Source organism: Oryctolagus cuniculus, chromosome 6 (genome assembly GCF_051225735.1).
Source record: "Oryctolagus cuniculus isolate XC-2025 breed Fujian yellow rabbit chromosome 6, ASM5122573v1, whole genome shotgun sequence".
Classification (NCBI taxonomy): Eukaryota; Metazoa; Chordata; class Mammalia; order Lagomorpha; family Leporidae; genus Oryctolagus; species Oryctolagus cuniculus.
Window position 1 is genome coordinate 157,268,524 of NC_142872.1, and position 24,805 is coordinate 157,293,328.

The 24,805-nt window shown below is 41.0% G+C and overlaps 1 pseudogene; it reads right to left on the reverse strand.

Annotated features, from left to right (window-relative positions):
• Nucleotides 1-226: 226 nt before the first annotated feature.
• LOC100338637 (heterogeneous nuclear ribonucleoprotein F-like) lies at nt 227-1,452 on the reverse strand (annotated as a pseudogene).
• Between the last annotated feature and the right edge of the window lie 23,353 nt (nt 1,453-24,805).

Here is a 24,805-nt window from a genome sequence, read left to right on the forward strand (position 1 = left end):
GGGTACTACTAAAATGTTAATAGAGAAAAGTAGAAAACAGTTTTAGTTTACTCAATATCATTTGCTAGAAGAAAAGTTTGCATGACAAAACACTAAAGAGGTACATTTTTAATCCAGATTTCACAAACTCATGGTACAAACTGAGTCCCCCAGCTTCCTCTAACTGCTTTTCACTGCATGCTGGCTGCCTATGAAAATTTAAAATAACTCAAATGCTTCAACAAAACTAGTCATATCCGCCTATGCTGTTCGGACTGCCATAGCCATCGCCGTAACAGCTACTCACTGACTGGCTCTCTAGGCCACTGTAGTTGTCCTGGGCCACAGACACGCCCATGCCCTGCATCACCTGGCTACTGTAGGCCCTGTTGCTGGCCCCTGTTGTGGAATTCAAGAATAATTCTATGTATCTGTGCTGCATATTGGCCCCATCTTTCAACACAGCTGCCACAGCTTCTTCATAGGTGGCAAACTCCACATCAGCTTTGCCTGTCACTCTTCCATCTGGGTCAATCTCAATATGGACTCTCACCAGGTTAAGTAGAGAGAAGAAGTTGTAGCTGTCGTTCTCGGTCACTTTGTATGCCAGCCCTCTCATGTGGATGCAATGGCCAGTGGTGTTCTGCACTGCAAACTCACAGTCTCTGTTTCTGTGGTCCTACATTCCCTAGACAGTAGCTGAGGTCAGTGGTGAAGCCCTAGCCATCGCTGAGGCCGCTGCACCCCTCATAGCCCCGTATCTGGTGCTGCAGGCATCAGGCAGCATTCTCTCCAGGCCTGCCTGCTTCACAGTGCCAATGTACCTCTGGGCTGTGCCAGGCCGGTCATAGGGCCCCGGGGTCACTAAACAGACATGAACTTCAGAGGAGGCTCTGAGGATGACCTCACTTCTTCCTGACTGCTCTTGAACACTTCAATGTATCTGTGCCCTATTTTCTCCTTGTGCATCCCTAGCACCTTCTCTGGTAGCTCCTGCAAACTGCAGGCAATCTGCAGGAAGGCCTCCCCTGTCATATTGCTCTCAGGGTCCTGTTTGGCGAGATTTCCAACCCTGAGAAAAACTGAACAGTTTCTTCCTTTGTGCCTCCAAATGGGAGTCCTCGAAGCCACATGAAGCCTTCTATCATTAGCGGTGTCAGCGCTGTTTGGACTACCGTGCTTCAACACCCAATCCATCTCGTTTCTGTGAGACTTGAACACCTCAATGTACAATTGCTCCATGCTTTTCCTGTCTTTTTTCAGGACTATTTTGACATCACCTTCTTATTCAAGTTCAACAAATGCCTCACCACACTGTCTGGTTTCTCTAGTGCAGATAAAATGACTACCTACGGCCCCATCACGAATCGTGCAGTTGGACAAGAAGTTCTGCACATCCTCAAAAGAGCAGGATCAGGGCAGGAGATGGAGCTTGACCACAAAGCCTCCAGTTCCCTGGGGACCGAGTATCATGGACACTTCACAGGGCAGATGTCAGACAAACTTGGGTGCACGTTGTCAGTTTATGGCTTATGTTATCACCAGACACTTCTGGTAGGTAACCAACTGTCCACTGAGGAGGGTAGGACTGGTTTCTATTTTCATCCAGCAAAAGAACCCCAAATTCCTCCTGAGGCTTGGAGACACAGAGGGCTCCAGGAAAACTGCAGGTGCAGGTTTTTGTTGTTAACCTTGGGCTCTGAGTCTCCATGCTTCCACACATGTCCGCCATCTCAGCCGTCCCTCAAAGCACCTCATCAGTAAATTTGAGTTGAGATTTTTTTTAACTTTTATTTAATGAATATAAATTTCCAAAGTACAGAATACGGATTACAATGGCATCCCCCCCATAACGTCCCTCCCACCCGCAACCCTCACCTTATCCACTCCCTCTCCCCTTCCATTCACATCAAGATTCATTTTCTATTCTCTTTATATACAGAAGATCAGTTTAGCATACATTAAGTAAAGATTTCAACAGTTTGCTCCCACACAGAAACATAAAGTGAAAAATATTGTTTGAGTACTCGTTATAGCATTAAATCTCAATGTACAGCACACTAAGGACAAAGATCCTACATGAGGAGTAAGTGCACAGTGACTCCTGTTGTTGACTTAACAAATTGACACTCTTGTTTATGGCATCAGTAATCACCCTAGGCTCTTGTCAGGAGCTGCCAAGGCTATGGAAGCCCCCTGAGTTCACTGACTCTGATTATATTTAGACAAGGCCATGGTCAAAGTGGAAGTTCTCTCCTCCCTTCAGAGAAAGGGACCTCCTTCCTTGATGACCCATTCCTTCCACTGGGATCTCACTCGCGGAGATCTTCATTTAGTTTTTTTTTTTTTTCCAGAGTGTCTTGGCTTTCCATGCCTGAAATTGAGTTGAGATTTTTGACATCAACAAGAGGAGTTCTGGCTGCTGAACCATTTCTCTGTGGACCCTAATTCCCATGAAGTCTGATTTTCCTATGGGTTTTTCCTTTCTGTAGGTGAGATCAATTTTTCAAGCCCTGTTTCATCCATGTGTGGTCCCCTCCCCATCTCCCTTTCACTCTGCCTGGGTTTTGTTTTTCATGTGTCCAAGATCTAAAGACCACTGCAAGATCTAATTCAAACTCATTATTCTTAAACACATTTGGTGTTCCTCATTTGGTTTTGACCTCTTTTCTTTCCTTATACTCAAATATCCACACTTTCTTTATCCATGAGCCTCTGTCTTCACCTTCCCTCATCTAACTTCAAATATATTTTTATTTTGAAAAGAGAATGTAAAATTAATCTCCCACAAAATGTTTTTCTATTGCTCTATCCCAAGTCCCACTGAGTGCTTCCAACAGCCATGCAGATCCTCAAGACATAGATTGGGCCTCATTTTTTACCCTTCCCTCTTCTCCATGTATCCAGTGTATTACCATACTGACTTCATTATGTTTCTTAAATCTCTCTCAGATTCATCAGCTTTTGTCTATTCCCCGAGTATCCTCATTTATTTCTTTAAGGACTTGGAGCAATAACCTCTTAACTCATATTCCTGCTCTAAGCATTGAGAATTATGAATTCATAGATGCTTGAGACTTGGGGAGATCTCAGAAATATTCTTTTCCAATCCTGAGTTAGAATCTTAGATATACTTGCTACCTACCACTGTATCACTTCTGGTGCTCAAAACCCTCTATCCCACACATCTTGTCCATAGCTCCAGCCTCTTCCCTCCTTGGGCTTGTAGATACCTGAACTACTATTACTTACATCTCACCAAATATAATTAGTAAATTTTGACTTCTGGCTGTTTTTCTTCTTTTCACCTCTCTCTGGAAATTTTATACAACCCCTTTATTATCTGACTACACACACTTTTTTCATAATTCTGTTCAAAGTCTGCCTCCTATAAATTTCTTCTTGATGCTTCCTTTTCCTTTATGTACAAACTTTGTGCAGAGAATTGTTTTTTCCAACTACATGCCTCCTGTGGACTCTATGGATTACCTTCACAGTGGGAGCCAGCCCTGGTGCTCTGACCCAGTTACATTTGTGGGGAGCTGGATCAGAAGTAGAGAAGCCAGGACTGGAACTGGCACTTAGACTTGAGATACCAGCACTGCAGGATGGTGGCTTAACCCTCTGTATGACCACAACAGCCTCCACATCCAGAGTTTCTGATTCAGTATATAAGAGTGGGGCTTGAATATGTGCATGGATAACAAGCTCTAAGGTGACGCTGAGGCTACACCACAGTTCCATGATCACTTAAGCTCTCTTATTTGAATGCTGCTTTTGAGAATCCTGTGTTCTGATAGAAATAAAACATCATGAATCATGGACACCTCATGGTTTTCTTTAGTAACTCAAGGGCAAGTGAATGGACCAGGCATCATTACCCAGACTGTGTAGGTTACTTAGGATGGAACTTTATTTATTCAATCATCAATATAATGTTTCTTGCATGCTGCTATATGACAGATATTATGATTGATAGAGGGACAAAAATATGAAATAATATTCATCTCCAACCTGCAAACATCTCAGTCTAGACAAGGATACAGAAGCATAAATGATCAGATATGGTGAAAGTTTCTAGGTAGGGTGACAGCAATCTGTAGAGTCCACAGAGGAGGCATGTATTTGAAAGAAACCAACTCTATGCATAAAGTTCAGGCACAAAGAAAAAATAAGTATCAAGAAGAACTTTAGGGACTGGCGCTGTGGCATAGCAGGTAAAGCTGCTACCTAAAGTGCCAGCATCCCATATGGACGCTGGTTCGAGTCCCAGCTACTCTACTTCCGATACAGCTCTCTTCTCTGGCCTGAAAGCAGTAGAAGATGGCCCAAGTCCTTGGGCCCCTGCACCAGTGTGGGAGACCCAGAAGAAGCTCCTGGCTCCTGGCTTTGGATTGACGCAGCTCCAGTGGTTGTGGCCAATTGGGGAGTGAACCAGCGGATGGAAGACCTGTCTTTCTCTGCCTCTCTTTCTCTCTCTGTGTAACTCTGCATTTCAAATAAAAAAATAAATCTTACAAAAAAAAGAACTTTATAGTGAAGCAGAGAAAACAGAGACAGTAAGACAAGGAAAGGAGAAAAGATCTTCAGTTAAACTACATAGAAAATCTCCAAATCATCCCTCTGAAGGGAGGAAGGTTTACTCATAGAGCACTAGCCCTTGTGTATATTTTCCTAGTGCCTTGCTGTCCTCCCAGTCTGTATTATTCTGGTTTGCAAGCAAATGGACTCCTATGGGGAGCGAAACCTAGAGGTGTCAAGCAGATAAAGAGCAGAGATCAACACAAGTTGCCACAAGAATCAGTGCACTTCTTTCAAGACTCCCACTAAGTCAGCATGAAATTATCAGGAGTTGTTTTCCAGGAGAAAACCAAGATATCATTACCAGGAGAAGAGGGAAGATCCAGGCAGACAAAGTGATAGAATGTGACCTCAGGAAAAGGGATAAGAAATGGAGAAGAGAGGCTTACTGAAAGTGCTGGGGGAGATCTGCAGGGTACAGTTGATCCACTTAGGGAAAATCATGGAAAACTTCATTGAGATGTTGGTTTTTGCTCACCAAATGTACTTTCTTAACCCAACGTATCAAAATTTACCTTTCTGGCCTCTCATCATCAAGCAGCAAGGGTGTGAATGAGTTATGCTAGATTTGATGATCACAGCATAATTCAAAGATAATTTAAGTGAACTTAACAAGTCATTAGTGTTGTGTGTTTGCTTAGATATCGTTGATGCTATTTCCAGGTGAATAATTGCTAATTTAATCACTGCTGAGAAAATAACATTGCACTCAAATTCCTATGTGAAAAAAGGTGCAAATGACTAGACAGACTCAGGTTTCCATGGCAACATATTGCTCTCAAGGATCAAGTAGAATATTAACATAGTGGTTCATTAGGTGGAACCAGTTTATTTTTAAATTTATTACATATGTAATGCACCAGTAATGTAATCCATGATTTAGGATCTCTAATACATGCTCTAGAATAGTGAGTCTTATTTTCTTAAGACATTTTGCTTTGTGAAAAATTATATCAGACTTGTGGCTGCATCATCACATCCCTTTGCCTCTACTTAGCTAATTCTCTCTATATACATCTCTCTATCTCTCTCTCTATCATAGATGTTTTCCTTGCACCTACAAAGCCAGAAAAAATACGAGAAGAAGGGAGAAACTCTTACTGTTGCTCACTGCAATGTTCAATGGGCCTGACATTCTGAGGCTTCTGGGATGTGCCATGTCATTACTGCGTTTCCCTGCATCCAAATACCTTCATTTGCATCTTTTCGAGAATGTTCTTTGCTTTTTATTCTGCGAGCCATTGATTGAGTTATCTCCTGTTCCTAGAAGGTTCTCACATCACTCCTTAGCTTGTTGAGAGTTCGCCCAGTCATGAAGTGCCACTTAAAATGTTCCATTCGTTGTTCTCTCAGACCTCCTTCAAAGATCTGATCAGAAATCTCTGACCCTTTTTCTGCATGATACAAGTCTGTATTTGCACTCTGTGATGATCCTATTAGCTGGATGCTTTGGCCCAAGGTTGATCAGAGTCAGAGCTGCTTGTTTCTTTCCTCCTTCCTTAAAATGAACAGCATTGACATAAAACAGACCTGTCTGTGAATTGTATTTTCTCATCTTCTAATTACCTATGTTTCCTTAAGATATAGACAGAACCTTTCTAAATCTCAACTGTATTATCTATAAAATGGACTTACTAATGGTTTTTATTTGGTGGAGTTCCTATACAGGTAAAATGAAATGCTAATTGATGAAGATGATGACAATGTCAATGGAGAGTATGACATGACTACACTGGTTTAGATGTGCTGGAATAATCAAAAATATTTAGATTGTATACATGGTGAACACAGTATAGTATGCAGTGCATTAGTGCCTCAAAGAATGAGTGTATTTGCTAAAATTCATTGAGCATTTGTTAATTCTTCCTATATGCTTCCCTCTGAGAGTAAAGATAAATAAAGTGGGTGCTTAAAACCCTGAAGTGGGGGTGGGCATTGTTGTGTGGTAGGTTATGATGCCACTTGGGACACACTGGAATCCTGGTCTGAGAGCCCGGGATCCAGCCCTGTCTCTTCTGACCCAGTTTCCTGATAATGTATCTGGGAGGTAGCAGATGATGGCCCAAATGCTTGGATCCCTGCTACCCACATGGAAGACGCAGAAGGAGTTCCTGTCTCCTGACTTTGGCCTGACCCTGTCTGAGCTGTTGTGGACATTTGAGGAATGAAACAGTAGATTGAAGATTCTCTCTCTCTCTCTGCTTTTCAAATGAATAAAAATAAATAAATAAGCATTAAACATTTCTGCAATTATGCACCAATCTTTCAAAATTAAATTCTGTTTTCCAGCTTAGGATGCAAGTTGATTGAATCCTGCTAGCATCTGTAGAATTTCCTTCTAAAGATTTTTCCTACATTTTGCCATTCTTCCACTCTTCCTTTTCTCAGCTGAAGTTTTCTTTTTTCTGGAATATTCTTCTTTGTCTTCCTCACACTCTATGCATTAATATCCCTCATGATTTTGCTTGAAAGTTGTGATTGACCTCCTCTAGCAGTTTCTGTGATCCAACCTCCTCTAAGGATTAGCTGGAACACAAACAAGTCTTCACATTTTGCTTATATACCTTCTGTACATATGAATCACTTCACTTTTCTTCTGGATTTTAATTGATGTAACTTATTAATTTTCAATGCAAACAAATTAGAATTAGTTCTTTATCTCCATAGCCTGAACATTTAGCACAGTGTCTGGGTCTTAATATTAACAGAGTAATAAAGAAGCACATAAATGGAGTAGTAGATATTAGTGTTTTTGGTGAATGTGACATATTAGATTAGTGCTCAGAAAATATTTATTCTCAACCTCTTCACCTTCATGGGAGAAAACAGTAGTCTTGCCCATATGGCTTTAGTTATAGGCTTGCATGTTACAAGAAGACTGGAAATGTGATTATGTGACCTGATTCTTTCCTTATTTCTGAATTCTTCCATGAAGATAGTGTGGTTTTGGTAGTCATCATATCAAAGGAAAAAAAAGATGTAGGGAAAATCTATATTTACCTAGACTGAGATTGTCACATCTTTAGAGTTTCAATTATCAAAACAGCAAAAAAAAAAAAAAAAAACAAACATAAGCAAAATAAAGGTGCTAGTAAGAGTGTGGAGAAATTGGAATCCTTACCCACTATAGATTGAAATGTAAGATGGCATTGTTCTTATAGAAAACTATATCAAGACTTGACAAATGTTATAACAAGAAATACCACATAACCCAGAAATATCACTTGTGGACATTTAGTCAAAATAATTAATTAGGAGTTTGGAAGAATATTTGCATTCCTATGTTCAATGCAGTACTATTTACATGTTAAGACATGGAAACAACCTAAATTTCCATTGATGGATGAATAAAAACAATGTAGTACACAAATGCAACAGAATATCATTGAGCATTTAAAAAGAAGAAAAACCTCCCATAGTTGATGAAATGGATGAAGATTGTGAAATAAATCAGCTACAGAAGAAAGTATACTGCATGATCCCACTTTTATATAGTTTCTTTTGAAAGTCAAGAGTTACACACACACACACACAAACACACAGAGAGAGAGAGAGAGAGAGGTCTTCCATCTGCTGGTTCACTCCTCAATTGGATGCAATGGCTGGAGCTGAGCTGATCCGAAGCCAGGAGCCAGGAGCTTCTTCTGGATCTGCCACATGAGTGCAGGGGCCCAAGGTCTTGGGTCTTCTTCTACTGCTTTCCCAGGCCATAGCAGAGAGCTGGATGGATGTGGCACAGCTGGGAATCAAAACAGTGCCCATATGGGATGCCAGCACTGCAGGTGGTAGCTTTACCCACTATGTTACAGTGCTGGCCCCATATGTAGTTTCTAAAGTAGTTCAATTCAGTTGTCAGAATAGAATAGAGTGAAATATTGGTTTCCAGAGACTGGAATGAGGAGGGTGAAGAGTTGCTATTCCATGGGTATATAACTTTTCAGTTATGCATGGTGATTAAGTTTTAAGATCCCATACACAATATTATGCCACATATATATTGCATAATATTATGCAAAATATTATGAACATCACTGTATTGTAAGTATAAACTTTTAAGAGGGTAGATCTCATGTTAAAAAAAGGAATAAATTAAATTATCCCAATCTCATATGCATAGCCACATGGTGGGCTAAAAGAGATATAGACTGCTGAAGGTGTAAAAATATCCCTGGTTTCCATCTCTCTACAGGGAGGAATCAGGCTGGAAAATTTGCTCAAATACTGAGAAAGCATGTCCTTAGATCTCTTTTTTTTTTTTTTTTTTTTTTTTTTTTTTTTTGACAGGCAGAGTGGACAGTGAGAGAGAGAGACAGAGAGAAAGGTCTTCCTTTTTCCGTTGGTTCACCCTCCAATGGCCGCTGCAGCTGGTGCACGGCGGCCGGCGCACCGTGCTGATCCGATGGCAGGAGCCAGGTACTTCTCCTGGTCTCCCATTGGGTGCAGGGCCCAAGTACTTGGGCCATCCTCCACTGCACTCCCTGGCCACAGCAGAGAGCTGGCCTGGAAGAAGGGCAACAGGGACAGAATCCTGCGCCCCGACCGGGACTAGAATCCGGTGTGCCGGTGCTGCAAGGCAGAGGATTAGCCTAGTGAGCCACAGCACTGGCCCTAGATCTCTTCTTAAGAAGCAGCAACAGATCAGGGTTTTCACAGTGTAGAACCATGAGCTGTCGAGAAAAGACAATTGTTCAGAATGAGGTCTAATCAAAGAACAGCTTACCAGGCAATACTTGCCTGGTGAGACTTCACAGTTGCCCAAAGTCATTTACTGACATGATAAGTACTTCCTACCCCTTTTCTTCTCAAAAGTGTTCCAACACCATGTGCTGGAAAAAAGGAGGAAAATCAGCATTTCTTTGTGTTCCTTAGCCACTCTATCACAAGATGCTCAAACTAGAATTAAATAGTTAAATAGTGTTATGGATTGAATAGGATTTGGCTCCAAAAATTCACAGAGGCATTTAACCTCCAAATTCTTGTATTAACAGTTGATAAAACAAGGATAGAGGCTTGATCTAATTATGATATTCGAGTGGTGGGTCACTGGGGCTCACTCCCAGAAGATGCTATGCACGAAAGGGTTAGCCCAGCTATGTTTCCAGTGTTTTTCTGCTCAGTGTCTCAGCATGTGCTTATTCCTCCACCACTGCAAGCCTCTACCAGATGCCATACTGGTGGGGCCCCCAATCTTGAACTGGAAACCAAAAAGTGTAAGTTGAAATAAACCTTTTCCTTTCCAAGATGCTTGTTTTATATATTTTGGTCAAATCATTGGAAAGCTGAATAATATATAGAGAACATATGGTTTCTTTTTTTTTTTTAAACTTTTATTTAATGCATATAAATTTCCAAAGTACAGCTTATGCATTACAATGGCTTCTCCCCCATACCGTCCCTCCCACCCACAACCCTCCCCTTTCCCACTCCCTCTCCCCTTCCATTCACATCAAGATTCATTTTCGATTATCTTAATATACAGAAGATCAGCTTAGTATACATTAAGTATGGATTTCAACAGTTTGCTCCCACACAGAAACATAAAGTGAAAAATAATAGATGATTTTTAAATGATGATGAAATCAGATCAGACCTATTGTCATGTTTAATCCCAGTGAGAGTCAAGTTGGGAATTGATAATTTCTTTTTTTTTTTTTTTTTTTTTTACAGAGGATCAGTTTAGTATGCATTAAGTAAGGATTTCAACAGTTTGCACCCCCATAGAAACACAAAGTGAAATATATTGTTTGAGTACTCGTTATAGCATTAAATCTCAATGTACAGCACATTAAGGATAGAGATCCTACATGAGGAGTAAGTGCACAGTGACTCCTGTTGTTGACTTTACCAATTGACACTCCTGTCTATGGCATCAGTAATCTCCCTATGCTCCAGTCATGAGTTTCCAAGGCTATGGAAGCCCTCTGAGTTCTCCGACTCTTATCTTGTTTAGACAAGGTCATAGTCAAAGTGGAGGTTCTCTCCTCCCTTCAGAGAAAGGTACCTCCTTCTTTGAAGACCTGTTCTTTCCACTGGGATCTCACTCGCAGAGATCTTTTGCCAGAGTGTCTTGGCTTTCCATGCCTGAAATACTCTCATGAGCTTTTCAGCCAGCTCCGAATGCCTTTAGGGCTGATTCTGAGGCCAGAGTGCTATTTAGGACATCTGCCATTCTATGAGTCTGCTGAGTATCTCACTTCCCATGTTGGATCACTCTCCCCTTTATTTACTCCATCAGTTAGCGTTAGCAGGTACTAGACTTGTCTATGTGCTCCCTTTGACTCCCAGTCCCTTCACCATGACCAACTGTGAACTGAAATTGATCACTTGGACTAGTGAGATGGCATTGGTACATGCCACCTTGATGGGATTGAATTGGAATCCCCTGGTATGCTTCCAACTCCACCACTTGGGGCAAGTCAGCCTGAGCATGTCCCAAATTATACATCTCTTCCCTCTCCCATTCCCACCACCATGTTCAACAGGGATCACATTTCAGTTAATTTTCAACACTTAAGAATAACTGTGCATCAATTACAGATCTAAACCAGTCATATTAAGTAGAACAGATAAAAAAAACTACTAAGAGGGATAATGTATTAAGTTGTTCATTAACAGTCAGGGCTATGCTGATCAAGCCACCATTTCCCATAGTGTCCACCTCACTCCAACAGGTTTCCCTCTTGGTGTTCAGTCAGTCGTCACCGATCAGGGAGAACATATGGTATTTGTCCCTTTGGGACTGGCTTATTTCACTCAGCATGATGTGTTCCAGATTCCTCCATTTTGTTGCAAATGACTGGATTTCGTTGTTTCTTACTGCGGTATAGTATTCTAAAGAGTACATATCCCATAATTTCTTTATCCAGTCTATCGTTGATGGGCATTTAGGTTGGTTCCAGGTCTTAGCTATTGTGAATTGAGCTGCAATAAACATTAGGGTGCAGACCTCTTTTTTGTTTGCCAATTTAAATTCCTTTGGGTAAATTCCAAGGAGTGGGATGGCTGGGTCGAATGGTAGGGTTATCTTCAGGTTTCTGAGGAATCTCCAGACTGACTTCCATAGTGGCTTGACCAGTTTGCATTCCCACCAACAGTGGGTTAGTGTCCCTTTTTCCCCACATCCTCGCCAGCATCTATTGTTGGTAGATTTCTGCATGTGAGCCATTCTAACCGGGGTGAGGTGAAACCTCATTGTGGTTTTGATTTGCATTTCCCTGATTGCTAATGACCTTGAACATTTTTTCATGTGTCTGTTGGCCATTTGGATTTCGTCTTTTGAAAAATGTGTATTGAGGTCCTTGGCCCATCTCTTAAGTGGGTTGTTGGTTTTGTTTTTGTGGAGTTTCTTGATCTCTTTGTAGATTCTGGTTATTAACCCTTTGTCTGTTGCATAGTTTGCAAATATTTTTTCCCATTCTGTCGGTTGTCTCTTCACTCTCCTGACTGTTTCTTTTGCAGTACAGAAACTTCTCAATTTGATGCAATCCCAATAGTTGATTTTGGCTTTGACTGCCTGTGCCTCCCGGGTCTTTTCCAGAAATTCTTTGCCTGTGCCAATATCTTGAAGGGTTTCTCCAATGTTCTCTAGTAACTTGATGGTGTCAGGTCGTCGATTTAGGTCTTTAATCCATGTTGAGTGGATTTTTGTGTAAGGTGTAAGGTAGGGGTCTTGCTTCATGATTCTGCACGTGGAAATCCAATTTTCCCAGCACCATTTATTGAATAGACTGTCCTTGCTCCAGGAATTAGTTTTAGATCCTTGATCAAATATAAGTTGGCTGTAGATGTTTGGGTTGATTTCTGGTGTTTCAATTCTGTTCCATTGGTCTATCCATCTGTTTCTGTACCAGTACCATGCTGTTTTAATTACAACTGCCCTGTAGTATGTCCTGAAATCTGGTATTGTGATGCCTCCGGCTTTGTTTTTGTTGTACAAGATTGCTTTAGCTATTCGAGGTCTCTTGTGCCTCCATATAAATTTCAGCACCATTTTTTCCAGATCTGAGAAGAAGGTCTTTGGTATCTTGATTGGCATTGCATTGAATCTGTAAATTGCTTTTGGGAGAATGGACATTTTGATGATATTGATTCTTCCAATCCATGAGCATGGAAGATTTTTCCATTTCTTGGTATCCTCTTCTATTTCTTTCTTTAAGGTTTTGTAATTTTCATCGTAGTGATCTTTAACGTCTTTGGTTAAGTTTATTCCAAGGTATTTGATTGTTTTTGTAGCTATTGTGAATGGGATTGATCTTAGAAGTTCTTCCTCAGCCATGGCATTGTCTGTGTATACAAAGGCTGTTGATTTTTGTGCATTGATTTTATATCCTGCTACTTTGCCAAACTCTTCTATGAGTTCCAATAGTCTCTTAGTAGAGTTCTTTGGGTCCCCTAAATACAGAATCATGTCATCTGCAAAGAGGGATAGTTTGAGTTCTTCCTTCCCAATTTGTATCCCTTTAATTTCTTTTTCTTGCCTAATAGATCTGGCTAGAACCTCCAGAACTATATTGAATAGCAGTGGTGAGAGTGGGCATCCCTGTCTGGTTCCAGATCTCAGTGGAAACGCTTCCAACTTTTCCCCATTCAATAGGATGTTGGCTGTGGGTTTTTCATAGATTGCTTTGATTGTATTGAGGAATGTTCCTTCCAAACCCAGTTTGCTTAGAGTTTTCATCATGAACGGGTGTTGTATTTTATCAAATGCTTTCTCGGCGTCTATTGAGATAATCATATGGTTTTTCTTCTGCAGTCTGTTAATGTGGTGTATCACATTGATTGTCTTGCGCACATTAAACCATCCCTGCATACCAGGGATAAATCCCACTTGGTCTGGGTGGATGATCTTTCTGATGTGTTGTTGCATTCTATTGGCGAGAATTTTATTGAGGATTTTTGCATCTATGTTCATCAGGGATATTGGTCTGTAATTCTCTTTCAGTGCTGCATCTTTTTCCGGCTTAGGAATTAAGGTGATGCTGGCTTCATAGAAAGAATTTGGGAGGACTCCCTCTTCTTCGATTGTTCTGAATAGTTTGAGGAGAATTGGAGTTAGTTCTTCTTTAAACATCTGGTAGAATTCAGCAGTGAATCCATCTGGTCCTGGGCTTTTCTTTGTTGGGAGGGCCTTTATTACTGTTTCAATTTCTGTCTCAGTTATGGGTCTGTTTAGGTTTTCGATGTCTTCCTGGTTCAATTTAGGCAGGTTGCATGTGTCCAGGAATCTATCCATTTCTGATAGGTTTCCCTGTTTGCTGGCATACAAGTCCTTGTAGTAATTTCTGATGATTCTTTTTATTTCTGTGGTGTCTGTTGTTACATTTCCTTTTTCATCTCTGATTTTATTGATTTGGGTCTTTTCTCTTCTTTTTTTAGTTAGTTGAGCCAATGGGGTGTCAATTTTGTTTATTTTTTCAAAAAACCAGCTCTTCGTTTGGCTGATTTTTTGTAATGTTTTTCTTGATTCAATCCTGTTGATTTCTTCTCTGATTTTAATTATTTCTCTTCTCCTACTAGATTTGGGTCTGATTTGCTGTAGGTTTTCTAGATCCTTGAGGTGAATTGAAAGCTCATCTATTTGGTGTCTTTCCAATTTCTTGATGTAGGCACCTATTGATATAAACTTTCCTCTTAACACTGCTTTTGCTGCGTCCCATAAGTTTTGGTATGTTGTGCTGTTATCCTCATTTACTTCCAGAAAGTTTTTGATTTCTCTTTTGATTTCTTCTATGACCCAGTGTTCATTCAGGAGCATGTTGTTCAATCTCCATGTGTTTGCGTATGCTCTAGGGATTCCTGAGTTGCTAATTTCCAACTTCATTCCTTTATGGTCTGAGAAGCTGCATGGTATGATTCTAATTCTTTTGAATTTGCTGAGACTTGCTTTATGGCCTAGTATGTGGTCAATCCTAGAGAAGCTTCCATGTACTGCTGAGAAGAATGTAAAATCTTTAGCTGTAGGATTGAAAGTTCTGTATATATCTGTTAGATCCATTTGGGCTATAGTGTCGTTTAAATTAACTGTATCCTTGTTGATCCTCTGACCGGATGATCTGTCTATTTCTGAGAGTGGAGTATTGAAGTCCCCCAGTACTACTGTATTGGGGTCTAAGTCTCCCTTTACGTCCGTTAATAAATCTTTTAGATAAACTGGTGCCCTGTAGTTAGGTGCATATACATTGATAATTGTTATATCTTCCTGTTGAATTGATCCCTTAATCATGATATAGTGTCCCTCTTTGTCTCTCTTAACAGTTTTTGTGGTAAAGTTTATGTTGTCCGATATTAAGATGGCTACGCCCGCTCTTTTTTCATTTCTGTTGGCATGGTATATCTTTTTCCAGCCTTTCACTTTCAGTCTGTATGGATCTTTGTTGGAAAGATGTGTTTCTTGTAAGCAGCAAATAGATGGGTTTTGTTCCTTAACCCAATCAGCCAATCGGTGTCTTTTAACTGGACAGTTCAGGCCATTCACGTTCAAAGTGACTAATGTTAAGTGGTAACTTTGCCCTGCCATTTGCCAAAGATAAGTTCTAATATATGCTTTGAATTCCCTGTGATCTTTTGCTGTGAGGTTCCCTTCCTTTACCTTCTTTCATATTGATGACCGTGTTTCTGTGTTTCTGTGTGTAACACATCTTTAAGCATCTTTTGCAGGGCTGGACGAGTGGCAACAAATTCTTTCAATTTCTGTTTGCAATGAAAAGTCTTTATTTCACCTTCATTCACAAATGATAGCTTTGCAGGATATAATATTCTGGGCTTGCAGTTGTTCTCTCTTAGTACCTGGGCTATATCTCGCCATTCCCTCCTAGCTTTTAGAGAACATATGGTTTCAGATTTGAATATGATGTCCATATTGGATGAAATTTGGGAGAGATCTTAGTGTGTGTCAGAGTATTTGGCAGCGTGAATATTTATTGTTTTTGTGGATATTGTGCCCCCTTACTCAGATCTCCCTTATGCAGGACCAAAGTACTCAGTTCCCTAAAATCAGGATCGTTACCTGCTAATAGCTCACAACTGAGGATTTTCTAGAGTTGGTATTACCTTACACAACAAACTCCCCAAGTCTGCAACCCCTTCCTCTTGAGATTGCCTACACCATTTGAACTTGGGGAAACTCTGAAGGGCTGTTCCAGACCCAGACCTCCACACTGAAATCCCATTTGTTTTGCATCACAATTTATCATTTCCTTCTGCCTAGCCTACTTATTTTATTCTTACAAGTGTTCCTGAGAGCACTGTAAGTAAAGTTCTCCTAAGAAAATATCTATATCATAGCTAACTTCCAGAAAATATGACCAAAGCGAGTTGGATCTTAGAAAGTAGAATTTAAAATAAAATTTTATTTATTTGAAAAGTAGAGTTACAGTGTGTGTGTGCATGTATGTGTGTGTGTGATGGGGGTGGTTTGATCTTCCATCTGATGGTTTACTCCCAAATGGCTGCAACAACAAGGCTGGGACAGGCCAAAGCCAGGAGCCAGAATTCCATTCAGGTCTCCCATATAGGTGGCAGGGGCCAAGTACTTGGGACATTTTCTGTTGCTTTCCAAGATTCAGTAAAAGAGAGCTTGATTGGAAGTGGAGCACCTGGGGCATGAACTGGTACCCATATGGAATGGCAGCTTTGCAGGTGGTTATTTAACCCACGGTGCCACAACTGTAGCCACTAAAAGTAGATATTTTTAAAACTGGCTTACTTGTCTACTGACTGATAATGAAGATCCAATCACTATTGATAGGTGGGATGTGGATGACCCTTTGAAAGCTGTAGTGGTGCAATTCAATTGTTATACTGGAATTTGTTTGTGGTAGGAAGGAATGTACTGGCATTTCAGAAATTTAGTGAATAGTAGTACACTCTGAGTGGAAACAGATATAGGTTGAACACACACACACACGCACACACAAAGACCACACTTACAGGCAGAGAGAAATTGCTGAACTGGTTCATCTAATTATGAAGGAAGAAATATCAGATTATCAAGAGTATGGAGGTCTTACAAAGATTCACATGGATGGACTTATGAGAGTAGGTATATATTGCATCACATTTTGAAGCATCCCAAAGAGTAGCATCATGTAAGAAATGCTAAATAACAAGAAGAGTGGTAACTTGGCTAGTTGGATCAGCTAACCTAATGCACACATGAACGTAATAGCCATCAGGGCAGGAATGGAGACCATACATTGTAGCATCTGTCCCATATCTGGTCTACCAGCAATAGATATAAAACACACAGACTCAATATAGCACCTTCTTTCAAGGTAACCAGTCAGCTACTTAGTAGCAAGTTGTTTACATTGGACCCTGTCTTACCGAGCACAGGAAATGAGTTATTTTGACTTGAACTTACAAATATTCTGTTTAAGTTTGCATTTTCTACCTTAAGGGCCTCAGTCAGTAATGTTTTGCTAGGAATTATGGATTGTTTGGGCCACTAACATTAGATGATATCACACCAGACCTGGGACATTCCTTTAGAACAAAAAGGGTGGACAGTGGATACTTGCTCCACTGGTCACATCACATACTGTACATCACCAGAAAACCACTGGTCTTAGGGTAGCTGAGGCACTGTCCTGGAGATATTACCCTATGATAATGGGGCACCATCCTCAAGGAAGCAGCATCAACTTCAGTGATCATTATACGGTACAGCATCCACAAAATTTATAATATACATAGTCATACACTGAAGACTGAAATACTAGTGGGCTGTATGTTGGGCCATAAATGGGTACTTCAGGAATTTGTGCTCCCGGACTCTGCAACTCTAAGTTCTGTAAGACTAAAGATCCTGATTCTCTAGTACCCAATGAGTATTCCATTGAGATGGAATGCCTCCATCTGAGGGTACAAAAATGGACTCATTAAACATTATACAATGAATGTAGTCTAATAACTACAAGCTCTATGACAAGAGACCATCAGGTAAACAGTCTCTGTTTAACCCTGATCATCAGGAGGAGGTAGTCATGTTGCTAGACAATGGTGAGTAGAAAGAAATAATCACCAAATTAATTCACAGATCTACCTTTTACCCAACCTTGATTGTGAATTGAGAAGTCAGCCTCCACAGCTTGGGAATAGAATGGCTATGCACTCAGAACCCCAGGAGATGAATATGTCTGAGTCACTGGAGTAGGCAAGCATCCTACACCAGCAGAAGTGTTAGAAGAGAATGTGGAAATCTGAAAGAGATCTAGAAGAAGGTAAAAGACAGGATTTGCTGCTTGTAGACAAGCTATAATTGTAGGAGCAATAGTACATCCTAGAAAGAGACATGATTCAGAATTCTCAAGGATCTGTTCCCGGTTGGAAAACCTTACCAGAAGTAAATGGTTGTGACTGGTGTAAGGGGTGTTCCTCTGCACTACCCAGGTTCTTCCAAGCAGGAGACACACATTCTCCCAATTAGTTAGAATATTTTCAGTGTATAGCTCATAGCTGAATCCCTTCCCAGAGTTTTTCCTGTTTAGGGAAGCTGCCTCACCTAAGTAGGTATCACCTCTTCATGGGCAGCTCTAAACCAAGTGCTTGGTCAGTTCAGTGGTACAAAATTTAGCTTTTACGTCTCAATTTTGGGCCATAGAAACTTGACAGGTCTTTTTGCTATAAGTTGAATGCCTTTGTGTAATTCTGGCGGAGGTGGGATGGTGGTGGTGGTGGTGGTCATATTGTCTTTCTTCCTAATCCTGCTTCTCGCTTCTCTCATAGTTGTTGTTTCTGAGATCAACACTTCCAACCAACTGTTCACATGCAAATCCATGCATCAGACTTTTTCACATAGACATAAGAGGGGAATTGTTAAAGATTATTCCTGTCTTCAGCAAGTAGTCTCTCCTTCTGCACTACTTTCTTGGAAAGTGTGTGCTTCCTTATCCCATATGGGTTTTGCCGAATGACTTGCTTTAGACAATGGAACATTCATGGACATGGTATAAACTAATAATTCACATCTTTTATGTCTTTATTCTGGTTAGTTAATCTGTGGGAAATTAGAAAAACTTGGAGTAGACCTAGGCCCAACATGATCTTAGAACTATCCTAGGTCCAGTATAAGTTAATAAAACTATAGTTGTAGGAGCAAGATGCAAGAGCAAGAAATAATTATTGCACTCCTGAATGTTGTGATGATTTGCTAAACAACTTTATTTCATCTGTAGTGATGAATACTCAGTGTTTCCAATTCTCCATACTGGACACATGACAGGATAGTTGTCCTCTGCTCTATGTTGTGTGGAACAATGTGACTAATTCCAGGAAGTGAATTGTGAGGAGACAGCCATGTTAAGTCTAGGATATACATTTATCCACTGTCCTGAAATCCTTTAGAATTATCTCTTATCCTTAGCGCAGTGATTGACAACCCTCACAATGGTAGTAGCTTTACTTGCTGTGTTTCAATAAACATAACCAACAGAATCCTCTCCTGACTCATGATAGCAGTGTACTATGAAAAATAAACTTTTGGCATTTTAATCCTCTCAGCTTTGTTATGTTTTGTTATAGTAGAATAATCTAGGCTGTCTTGACTGGTAAAATAAATGAATGCTTGAATGATCAGATGAGCACAAGGTCCCCTGAATACATGAAAAATAGGGCTTCTGACCTCCACTGACCATTGTGGGAAAAAAACAATCTATCATGACTCAGCTTATATTCCAAGTTCTCAAGTAAGCCTTCACCTGATGATGATGATGTGATGACACAGAGGAAGAACCACATTCCAGGAATACTTGTAAGTGCTTTATGTATATATATGTACATCGATTCATTTTATTTTTGCAACAAATTCATTATATGGGTATTATTTTCTTTGTTTTGCAGAAGAGGAACCCTAGACATGAGGGGGTTGTCTTAGTTGATTTTATACTGCCATAGCAAACTATCTGAGACTGGATAATTTATAAAACACAAATATCTGAAGGCTGGGAAGTCTAAAATCAAGGTATCAGCAGCCTGATTGCTCCATGAGAGCTGCTCTCTCTGCTTCCAAGATCAACTCTTATCATGGTTTTCTCTGGAAGGGAGAATGCTGTATACTCACTTTGCAAAGAGCGGTAGGGTAAGCAAGCCAAGCATGAAACTTCTTTTATGAGGCTTAATCCCATCTAAGAGAGGAGGGACCTAATCATCCTTAAGCACTCCACTATCACATCAACCATTAAATTCCAACATCTGAATTTTGGAAGGAACACATTCAAAATAGCTTGGATCAAGTCACTTCTGAGTCACACCACTGATTGACAGAGCCAAGATTTGAGCACGGACCACATGACTATATAATCTGCATAGTTTATAAATTTGTCTGATATTTATTTCATTTAATTCTCATAATCAAATGTTACGATAAATGCTTTTCTCATTTATAGAGGAATCAAACTGAGTCTTAGATTAAATCACTTACCTGATTTCATATGATTAGTATATTATATCAGTTGCTGCACAGGTCACTATCCCAAAACTTAGTGATTTCATTCAACAGCAATCAACTCTGCTTATGAGTCTCTCTACTATTTGAATCCACAAGGATATCAAGAACTATGAAGGGTCTCAGATTTTACATTACTTGTAAAGTAACAAGTCAATGTGCCAGAGTTTCCTGGTTACTGGCAAAAGATATGAACTTGCTTTCCTCAAATGGAGATGAAAGACTTCATTTCACATAGTACAGAAAGCAGCATGGGGCCAGCGCCATGGCTCATTAGGCTAATCCTCTGCCTTGCGGCGCTGGCACACTGGGTTCTAGTCCTGGTCGGGGCGCTGGATTCTGTCCCAGTTGCCCCTCTTCCAGGCCAGTTCTCTGCTGTGGCCAGGGAGTGCAGTGGAGGATGTGCCAAGTGCTTGGGCCCTGCACCCCATGGGAGACCAGTTTGAGCATCTTGTGATAGAGTGACTAAGGAACACAAAGAAATGCTGATTTTTCTCCTTTTTTCCAGCACACGGTGTTGGAACACTTTTGAGAAGAAAAGGGGTAGGAAGTACTTATCATGTCAGTAAATGACTTTGGGCAACTGTGAAGTCTCACCAGGCAAGTATTGCCTGGTAAGCTGTTCTTTGATTAGACCTCATTCTGAACAATTGTCTTTTCTCGACAGCTCATGGTTCTACACTGTGAAAACCCTGATCTGTTGCTGCTTCTTAAGAAGAGATCTAGGGCCAGTGCTGCGGCTCACTAGGCTAATCCTCTGCCTTGCGGCACTGGCACACCGGGTTCTAGTCCCGGTCGGGGCACAGGATTCTGTCCCTGTTGCCCTTCTTCCAGGCCAGCTCTCTGCTGTGGCCAGGGAGTGCAGTGGAGGATGGCCCAAGTACTTGGGCCCTGCACCCAGTGGGAGACCAGGAGAAGTACCTGGCTCCTGCCATCGGATCAGCGCGGTGCGCCGGCCGCCGTGCACCAGCTGCGGCGGCCATTGGAGGGTGAACCAACAGCAAAGGAAGACCTTTCTCTCTGTCTCTCTCTCTCACTGTCCACTCTGCCTGTCAAAAAAAAAAAAAAAAAAAGCAGCATGGCCCTCCAGCTTGCGTTAGTTCCCCTCTCTCCAAGTCTCATGGGGACTATGCTGAAATGCCTACATAGTGGTTTTGCATTGCAGTGGAGGAATCCTAAGCTTATGGAACATGGATTTTCTAAAAAGGCGAACAAGCAAACATGCCTGCTGCTATGGAGGGAGACTAGATCTTCTAAGGCTGTTCACTATGTAAGCATCTTTTAAGTTCAACTTGCATTGCATTTGAAACTATAGTCAAGTTGCCACTTGAGATACCTGCATCTCATGTCAGCACCTGGGTTCAAACCCTGGCTTTATTTCCAATTCCAGCTTCTTGCTAGTGTACACCCTGAGAGGCAGCAGGAGATGGATCAAGTGCTGGGTTCCCTATCACCGACACGGGAGACCTATGTGGAATTCCAGTCTCCCGGCTTCACCTTTCCTCAGCCCTTGTTCCTATGGGCCTTTGGGGAAGTGAACCAGTGCATACAGGATCTCTCTCTCTCTCTGTGAATATGTCTCTCTGCATTTCAAATAAAAATCAATAAATGTGGCTGGCGCCACGGCTCACTAGGCTAATCCTCCTCCTAAAGCGCCGGTACCCCGGGGTTCTAGTCCCAGTTGGGGCGCCAGATTCTGTCCTGGTTGTTCCTCTTCCAGTCCAGCTCCCTGCTGTGGCCTGGGAAGGCAGTGGAGGATGGCCCAAGTGCTTGGGCCCTGCACCTGCATAGGAGACCAGGAGGAAGCACTTGGATCCTGGCTTCGGATCTGTGCAGTGTGTTGGCCATAATGGCCATTTGGGAGGTGAACCAATGGAAGGAAGACCTTTCTCTGTGTCTTTCTCTCTCACTGTCTAACTCTGCCTGTCAAAAAAAAAATCAATAAATACAAAATTTTAAAAGAAACAAGAGTATTTAAAAAGTAAAATAAATAAAGTGTAGTCTAGACTAAAATGACATTTGGGCCCTCACAATCAAGGTGAGGAGAAATGTGAAAGACCACAAAAAAACTCACCTTACACAGGGACTGCTTGTCCCTATTCCATTTAGAATTGCCTTAGGCCCCTTAACTGAAGGGGAGTTGACATTGGCTGCTGGGTGGGAGTTCAGCAGAACAGTAGCTAGTGGCCTACCTTCCTCCCAAGTTTTATCACTGTATTGGCTTTGTAAGTTCTCTCATGCATTGTGACTGGGTTATGCGGTAGCCTTAAAAGTCACAAAACACCATTTCTATTGTACACACAAATTAATACAAATTTAATTTTCTGATGAGTGAATTATCAAAATCACTATGTATGAGGAACATACAGGGTTGGAAATATTGGGTCATTTTTTAAAAACACAATCTGTCATAACATCCTTTCATGTAATAGCCATGAGCATTGAGCACCTATTATATGGAAGGAACTGAACTGAGTGGTTAACATTCAGGGAAGATTGACAAGGTCACTGGTGTGAGTTCTGAATATAATGGAAGGAATGCAGACACAAACTGAACTATACATTCAATGATAGATAAATATAGAATGACACAGATAGGGCCGGCGCCATGGCTCACTTGGTTAATCCTCTGCCTGCGGCGCCAGCATCCCATATGAGCACCAGGTTCTAATCCTGGTTGCTCCTCTTCCAGTCCAGCTCTCTGCTATGGCCTGGGAGGGCAGTGGAGGATGGCCCAAGTGCTTGGGGCTCCTGCACCCGCATGGGAGACCAGGATAAGCACCTGGTTCCTGGCTTTGGATCAGCACAGTGCCAGCTGTAGTGGCCATTTGGGGAGTGAGCCAACGGAGGGAAGAGCTTTCTATCTCTTTCTCTCTCTCACTGTCTATAACTCTACCTGTCAAATAAAAAAAAAAAAAAGATGAAGAAGAACACAGATATACAGTGCAAGGACGTGGATTAAAAGGTCTGCTGTTCTGATTATAAAGCCAGTGCCTGTCCTTAGGGTTTTATCATTGACTTTTGGTGCTCAGGGCATCTGATACTGCATTTAGCTGGGCACATGTCTACATGAGCTGAACACTAATACCAATTCTTGATCACTAAGCACTTAATATATGATGTATCATTTTTGTTATGATAAAGCCCAAGGAGTAACACTGTACCACTTAAAAATAAAGTTTCATAATCAGTAATAATATGACTAAAACCCCAATACTCATAGGTGGTAGACCTTGAATTAATTCTCAAATATTTCAGTTTCCAACATCTGTCCCTGTAACCACTATTTGATCAGGCCATATGTGGTTTATGTAGATTTTATGTCACAAAAGCTGAAGTATTAGTGCATGAATATCCACAACCCCTCTACTCTGCCCTTTAAAAGAAAGAGTTCCATTTCGTCTTTATTGTATGTGGACTTTATTATGGAATTGATCAAAGTACTGAATAGGGCTGGGAATCAAGCTAGGCCAGATTGATTTGCATTGGAAAGGGCAGAGGACATGCTAGATAAATATTAGAAGATGAAGGAAATAGACATAAGAGAGCATAATATAACCAAAGGTCTTCCCCAGCCCTGCCTGTTGTGGGCATTTGGGCAGTTACCCAGTGGATGAAAGGCAAATTATGTGAATTCTGTTTAGAGAATTTTACAAAGTTTTAAGAGGAGATTGAAATGCAATAGAAGGGAAGATATTAGATCATTTTACTATGATCCTGCTTATGAAATCTTTTCTTGACTTTTTTAAAAAAGAAATTATCATAAATATTTAATTTTTTTCCAGGTTGTTTGGAAGCCAAATTTGAGTTTCTTATTTTTATTTAATGTGATACCATTCAGAAACACAAGGACCACAAACAGTTCCATTTTGTTGGGGTTATATTTGTACCCTAGCCTTCAGATCATTCAGCACCCATCAAGTCACTTCTATGCGAAAGTTACAGTGCTGGTTGTCGGTTTGCAGAGATAAAGAAAAATCCATCTTTTTAGTAAGTTTATTGCCTGTTGTGGTGAAACTGACACCAGAAACTGCAGTATATGTAGTGGTTGAGGAAAACCTGGGAGCTTGTAGGGGCAGAGAGGGTGGGTTCACAACCCAAACTGTAGAGTTGGTTGAGTATGGGAGTTGCTGGAGAATAATGGATGCATAGTTCCTAGTTCTTTAACATTTTCAAAACATTTAGAATATCTCAATTGCATTGAAATGTAAAGGGAGGTATAATTCAGAAAAGGATGTGAAGATTAGAAAGGAATTTGTGTAGTTAACTTGATGTCAGAGTACCTTAAGCAAGAAGGAAGATTTAGTTCATTAGCTGCTCAGTCTAGCTGAGGAAATTGGGACAAGCCTCTCATGCAGAGATTCCACAGCACAGCAATGGAGAGGAGCCAGGTCCATCAGGTTCATATTAATAAGCTTGTCTCTGTAAGGCTTCAAACGGAAGCAAGGTTTTCCTCTATGTACACTGTGCAACAATCCTTGAGCACTACGGTAAGGTGTAGATGTGAGCTGATCTGCCATCCGTGATGCTTATGGGAATCCTCTTTAAAATAACTAGGTGTTTGGTCTACTGGTTAAAATGCCCACATCCCACCTCTGAGTATCTGGGCTGAATCTTGACTCAAGCTCCTAACTCCAATTTCCTGCAAATGCAAATCCTGGGAGGCCACAGTGATGACTCAAGTAATTGGGTTCCTGCCATCTACATGTGAGACCTGGATTGAAATTCTTTTGTTGATTGTGTGCTTACTGAAGAATAACAAAGAATTTTATACATTTGGTACATCTAGAGTTTTGTGTGGAC